The 7,060-nt window shown below is 40.0% G+C and overlaps 1 long non-coding RNA gene across 3 annotated transcripts; it reads right to left on the reverse strand.

The window, feature by feature from the left end:
* Positions 1–1,417: 1,417 nt before the first annotated feature.
* On the reverse strand, positions 1,418–4,923 carry LOC120441879. Of its 3 annotated transcripts, none has more exons than XR_005614343.1 (4): positions 4,487–4,923; positions 3,495–3,557; positions 3,347–3,409; positions 1,418–2,886 (listed from the first exon to the last, which is right to left on the reverse strand). It is a non-coding gene; the product is annotated as an uncharacterized LOC120441879 (long non-coding RNA). The 3 variants fall into 3 exon arrangements; XR_005614344.1 differs by lacking the exon at positions 4,487–4,923 and adding an exon at positions 4,343–4,384; XR_005614345.1 differs by lacking the exon at positions 4,487–4,923 and adding an exon at positions 3,642–3,733.
* Positions 4,924–7,060: the final 2,137 nt, after the last annotated feature.

The raw sequence follows: 7,060 nt of genomic DNA on the forward strand, positions 1-7,060 counted from the left end.
GGTTTTATTGCATTGTCAGTAGTATGATGCTGAAAGACGACTGATCAAAAAGCTTTACGATATGAAAGTGAAAGTGGACTTAGTTGTTTTATTTCGCAAGAACTCTATAAGTGAAAGCTATCGGGCCATATTTGGGGTTTTAAGGCAGACTCATTTGTTTGGGGGATTTTTTTTTATTTTGTCATTTCGGTCCACACTCCACACCAGTTGGTGGCGCTAATGCACAATTTCTAGTGATGGGCAAATGAAGCTTTCTGAAGAATTGAAGCTTGTATTGAAAAACGGTTCATTACTTGAAGCTTTTCAACAGTCCTGTCTGGTGACATCTGGTGGGCAAAAATATGAAGAGCAGCTTGAATCTACAACGAACTGAAACTAACTGCTCGATAATGACAGCCAACTCTACAGAGTGGAGTTTACATTCCTGTCTGATATTGGGTCACCGTTGTGTTGCTTTGAACATGTATTTTTTGGGTGAAAAAATTGTTTATTTGTTTAAAACATTTTGATCAACTTTCCTTGTTTAAACAAGCGCCACGGTGTGGTCTCTCTTTGTTTGCAACTTCTTGATGTTGGTAGATAGTAATAATTTAAAAATACATGTAATATACACATTATAATGTACAACACATTATGGAGTATGCTTCTGCTGTGAGGCCCTGCCTCCATGTACTAATACAATTAATCACTGGACAGCTGAACAGGTATGTTTATTAATAATATTATATTAGGCCAATATTTTTATACATATTTTTGACCTGGGGCAGAATTGATTGTGAACTGGAAAGGAAAATGCTTATTAACTTGCAAATTAAAAACATGATGCATTTAAGGTAACCCTTCATTTTTATTTAAGAAGAGAATTTGTTCCACTGTGTGATGGCCGAGTCTGCTTGTTTTCATGGAGTAATTTCTCCTGCCTTAAAAAACCCTCTCAGAAGAGGCTGGAGTGCACAGAAACTGGTAGAGATGCAGGTATCTGGTCGTCCTGGGTTCCACAGACTATCAGTTAAAAAGAATAAACACATTAAATTGCTGCACATTTGTAGAATAACATTTAAGATTACTTTAAAAATAAAGTATATATTTTTATTACATTAAATGTAAAAGAGTCAAATGGAAGTCTTTCTAAAGTTATTTCATGATATGTACATTATGAAAAGCAGATTTTGACAATTTGACAAGTTTTTAGATAAAATAAACCCACAAAAAGAAAAAAAAAGAAAAAAAAAAAGAACACAAAACTGGCAAACCCAACCAAAACTGACCAAAATCAAACAAAAAAATACTCCCACACGACAGAACCTCTCCTCTGCCTCTCTGGCTCCATATCTCTCAATAGAACGATCTGTGGTTTGCTATCTCTCACCATCAGAACACTCCACAAACCCTGCGAATTATAGCACCGCCACCGCTACTGTTTTGCACAACCGTGACAATAAACTCTAATTCACCATCACCTATAAATTCGTCATTACTTTGCATAACTTGAGCTATTTGGTCGAGAAACAGGTCAGGGTCATACTGATCATCAGGATTTAAAACAGCTTGACCATCTGAAGCCAACGAGGGTCCACGCAGGACCACATTTAGAACATGACCCTGCTGAGATCCAGCCAAAGCTCTATCACATTGGCTAAGCAGCTTCTAACTCTTTCTGACACTTGTTCTGGATCATCAAGACTTATGTCCCTAAAATCAAGGCGCTCACGCAATTCTCGGGCGTTGAAATTAAGTATCTCTCTAATGCTACGCTGACTGTGACTGCCTGCCCCAGACTGAACAATGGGCTCGAATACTGCAGCACCTGTTTGTGAATGGTTAACACTTAAGGAATTTCCATTGTTTGAGGGGTTGTGTGGTGATGCGTCAGCAGCAGCTGTAGCGGCACCCAGATACGCATGTACGCCAGGTGCACACTCCCGATCAGCTGTGACAGAAGCCTCAGCAATAAGACAATCAGCGGTAGCCTGAGTAACAACAGTCCCTACAGCAGCGGCAGCAGCAGCATATCTGGATGTGAATCGGTTGCATGAGCAACAACATCGATATAAACAGCATCATCGGCAACAGCTTCAGAATGAGTTGGACAAGGACGTGCATTAGACACAGGACTGTCTGCTACAGCGACACTACTAAGTCTTGCATGCAAAACTTCGCATTTGTTTATTATTTGCGCAGCCCACTGGTTAAAAGCCTCAAAGTGAAACCATTTAGCTCGAGTGGAGGTACCATCATTGTGTTTGAATAATTTACAGGGTGGGTCCATGGTGTAGACTTTAAAAGTCAGTGATTTAACAATCTGGTACTAATGAGATCTAATAAACCCCAGGTATTGTTTATTGCCTGCTGGGTACTAGTTAGAGCCACTGCTATTAATTGCAAGTCCCCCTGTGCTGCTTCTTGATGTTGGCTGACTTTAGCTGCTATTTCTTGCACATCCCTCTGTACTGCTTGTTGATGTTGGCTGAGTTTAGCATCGATCAAAGATAGTATATCGTTGTTTGAAGCAGAATGGCTCTGATCAAAATTAGAGGTGTTTGCTGCATTTAAGTATGCGTTATATGTCTGTGATATTTGCGAGTCTGTTATGCAGCCTTCTTCAAAACCTATGTCTGTATCACTGTTGTTTCTGAGACATTCTGGCGTAGTGGGTATGTCAACTATATTGAAATCTGATAGGCTGTACTCAGGAATATCGCTGAAATCACAAGGCAGGCACTCGCGTGTATGTATGGTCCGGTGATGAAGAATGGTTCTTAGTCTCCATTGTTGCACAAAGCTTGTGGTTTTTCTTGTTGTTCTGGGAGTTCAATATCGCGTATATATTCCAAAAGCATCAAGGGGTCGTCATGGTCCGCATCGTGGGAAGGGGTTGTGTGATTGCTGTGGAGATAGACGTGTGTTAAACACACACACACACACACACACACACACACACACACACACACACACACACACACACACACGTCTGGTTTGCTATCTTCGTGGGGACATCCCATTGACATAATGCTTTCCCTAGCCCCTTACCCTAACCCTAACCATTAAAAATGAATGCCTAACCCTAACCCTTACCCTAAACCTAACCATAACCTAATTGTAACCCTGACAGTAAAACCGCATTTTGAGTGTGAAAATTGCTTTCAACCCCGAGGGGACCTGGATTTTGGTCCCCACGGTGCAGAAAGTCCCCACCAGGATAGTAAATGTCAGATTTTGGTCCCCACCAGGATAGTACGAACCCGTACACACACACACACACACACACACACACACACACACAGTGTATCATTTCAAAACAACAGGATATGTTTGGGTCTTTTGATTTATTTATGACTACACTCACACATTGGTCTGTGTTATTCTGGATGGCCCCGGTTCTTGACACGCTGCGTACTCTGTCTCAGGTCTGGTGTATTAGAACATTTGTAAATATTTAAACCTTTTTTTTCCTTTAAATTGGTTGTCATGTACACAGAGACTTGTATACATACCTAATGTAAGGCTTGGTCTTATTGCTCCCGCTGCTGTAGGTATTTCTGGACAGCTTATTGACCCTGTGTCCGGGGGGATAAGGACAGTTAATGCACGGTTTAAACAAAACACTCTTATATTTAAAACATGTGTAACACTGTATATACCCTGTGTTTTTAAGGTGTAGTTTGCCCTATATAGGCTTGTGATCCTGTAGAAAGAGACAGAAACATACATTTTGAATGGTACTATATGAGAAACTGTTATGTGAAGGCTGTGTGCAGGCAGGAGTGGTAGTAGGAGGACCCAATGTGCAGACAGTCGGAGACAAAGGTGAACTTAAATACAGCTTTAATGCTGAACTCCAAAAGGTAACAAAACTGAGACTTCCAGGTTAAACTTACACAGACAGAACACACAGCAAGATAAGGGAGATCGCAACAATGACAAACTGAAACACAGGGCTTAAATACATAGAGGGAGCAATCAGGGAATGGGCAACAGGAGGGAAACACAGCTGGGGCAAATCAGGCCTAACGAAACAGGGGAAGCAAAACCAGACACATTAACATAAGACACGCACCTCCAAAGTAAAACAGGAAACATAACGCAGACTGAACTACACACACAGACTCTGACTGAACACAGGAGACAGCAACTAGAGAACACAGAGACATAAACCATAAGACAGAACTCTAACAAAGAAACCAAAGACTAGAAATGATAAATAATATAATAAACTCAAAACCTCTGGGTCAACGACCCATGCATCCTAACAGAAACAGATAAGATTGCTCCTAAAACAACGAGACATAAACTGTTTTTGTGTGAGCGAGTTTTTTTTTTTTTTTTAAAAAGAAACACAAACCTTGTGTATGTGAAATGTATGCTGTCCCGTTGTGATGAGCTCCTAAAAATCAGGCTTTGGTTTTAGAAAAGAAAACACATTGAGTATCCTATGATATGCTATGATATAAATTTAAAAATACATTAACAGTCTTGTTTTACTTACCATATATGAAGTCCATGTTAAACAACAAAAGAACACTGTTAGCTTTGCTGTCCGTCCTGCTGAACAAGCGTTGTGCTCGCAAGGGCTGATGTGTAGTAGTGAGGAAAAATACAGGGTGTCTGTGTCATGTCTGTTTGTAGGCAGGCAGGAAGAGAGGACCCAAAATGCAGGACTCACGGAGGCGGAAGAAACTTCAAAATACACAGCTTTATTGCTAATAATAATAATGAACAAAGCACCAGAACATCAGAAAATAATCCATAATGCAAAAATAAACCAAAATATAAGAAACTCAAAATGCTGGGTCAACACTGACCCAGAACCGTGACAGTCTGATTAGGGTGTTTTTATATAGGTGGGGTTGGTTTCAGTTGACCTCTGAGAAGTAGAGATAAAAGAGTAGGATGTAAAGAAAACCCCTCGGAGGTTCGGTTGGTCAGTAGAAAGTGTAATTGACAGATAAAAGAGCAGTTTGTAATGAAAAAGGTTGAAACTACAGAGGTACAGTTAGTCACTAGGAGGTGTCATTGTCCTGGAAAAACCTTTGGAGGTTCAGTTGGACATGGTTTCAGTTGACCTCTGACATGGAGAGATAAAGGAACTGTTTGTAATGAAAAAAGGTGGAAACTATGGAACTACAGTTGGGATGTGTGTGCTGGGATGTTCTTGATAAAGAACCCGCTTTTATTGTTTTATGACTTGTTTTGCTGACTGTTGGGAGATTACCTGTAACCCCCTATGTCTAATCATCGAGTCTTACTGTTACAGAGTGTGGCTACTAGATAATTATAGGGGGTTGATACAGTGCTAGTGTGGCTAGGTATGATATGAATATGTGTTTTTAGAAGTATCACAAGAAAAGTTTATTTCTAAAGGGATACATGTTGTTTGTGGTACTCTGTTTAAAAACTATAGGCCCTGTGTGCTTCCAGTACCAAGAATGTGAAATGCCCTAAAGCAGTTAAATCATCTATGTGTAATCATTGAGTCTTACTGTTGCAGTGTGTTTGTGACTAGTAGATAATTATAGGGCTAGTTGCATTAAAGGAAAATTGGGGGTTTATACAGTGCTAGCGTGGCTAGGTATGAATATGTGTTTTTAGAAGTATCACAAGAAAAGTTTATTTCTAAAGGGATACCTGTTATTTATGGCACTGTTTAAAACTATTAGCCTCTGTGTGCTTCAGAGCACAAAAGAAAAGTAAAATGCTCCTAAACTAGTTAAATCATCTATGTGTAAATAACAGAGCACTGAGACCTATACAATCCTTAAAAACAGTTTAAATAAAACACACAATGGTTTCATTAAATAAAATTCTATTGAACACATGTGAACTCATATGAACCCTGAACTCACATGCACGAGCAAAGCCACCGGCTACAGGGGGACACGCACGCGTACACGCACTTGTAAAAGGTTAACATATGTGTTTAAGTTGAAATGTATGGCTGATAAATCTGGATTAAACTAATAGTTAAAAAGTTAAGAGATAAAAGGACTTATGGGGATGTTAGTTCAGTTTATGTTTTCATACAAGAAAAAAAGGGAACACCCCAGTTATATTTTGGTCTTTGTTACATCGTTAAGTGTTGATTCAGTATTTTCTAATTACACTTTACATCTTCCATGCCATTACTTAAAAGATACCACTAGGTGGCGCATAGCACTCAGGAGGAGCGTAAACCCCCCTGGGAGGCGAATCTGCAGAATAAATCCTGCAGTTGAATCATAAACAAGTTCATGATCTGTGCCTCTTTATTTCAATACACAGCTGCGGGCTCTAGGATCGCACCCCTCCCAGGCACCTGTCACTCCAGGGGGGCAACACACTCATGTACACGTGGTGGGGAGGGGCTGAGGGGTGTGGGGGGTGGAGGCGGGGCAAAAAATACTGCCGGTATATTACTACTTACAAGGAATCACCATAGCTGATAAGGAGCTCATCATCAGCCAGCTAGCTGATGACACCACCACTTCTTGAAGAATGCAAATCAAATCCGTCCAGCCCTTAGTGTTATTAGTGATTTCTCTGAGGCATCTGGTTTATGTCTAAATCTAAAAAAATGTGAATTGCTAGCAATTAAAGGCTGCACTGCAAATGCTATCTGTATCATTTATGTTAAATAAGAAGTCACATGGGTTTCAAAGATGTTTGCCATCAACTGTTAATATCCAAAGACCAAAAGTCAAGATGCTCGTCAAACTTCACTCCGATTATACAAAAAAATCCGAAAAAAGTTCAACCAGTGGCTGCAAAGGGATTTATCTCTGAAAGGTAGAGTGTTAATTACTAAAGCTGAAGGGATATCCCGACTGGCATATGCTGCTCTCTCCTTACATCTGGATAAGAAAATTAGTAAAGACATTGGCCGCGTGCTCTTTAATTTTATATGGAAAAACCATAAGCAACCATAAGCAGGTCCTCTTAGCGTGGACCCTCATTTATAAACACAACTTCTCACCACACAAATACCTCATCTGGAACAACAGAGATATTTTATTTCAAAATAAATCACTTTTCCTGGAAACTTGGGTCCAAAATGGGATCCTATTGGTGGCTCAGCTGGTTAATA

This window comes from Oreochromis aureus, linkage group 9 (assembly GCF_013358895.1).
Source record: "Oreochromis aureus strain Israel breed Guangdong linkage group 9, ZZ_aureus, whole genome shotgun sequence".
In the NCBI taxonomy this organism is placed as follows: domain Eukaryota; kingdom Metazoa; phylum Chordata; class Actinopteri; order Cichliformes; family Cichlidae; genus Oreochromis; species Oreochromis aureus.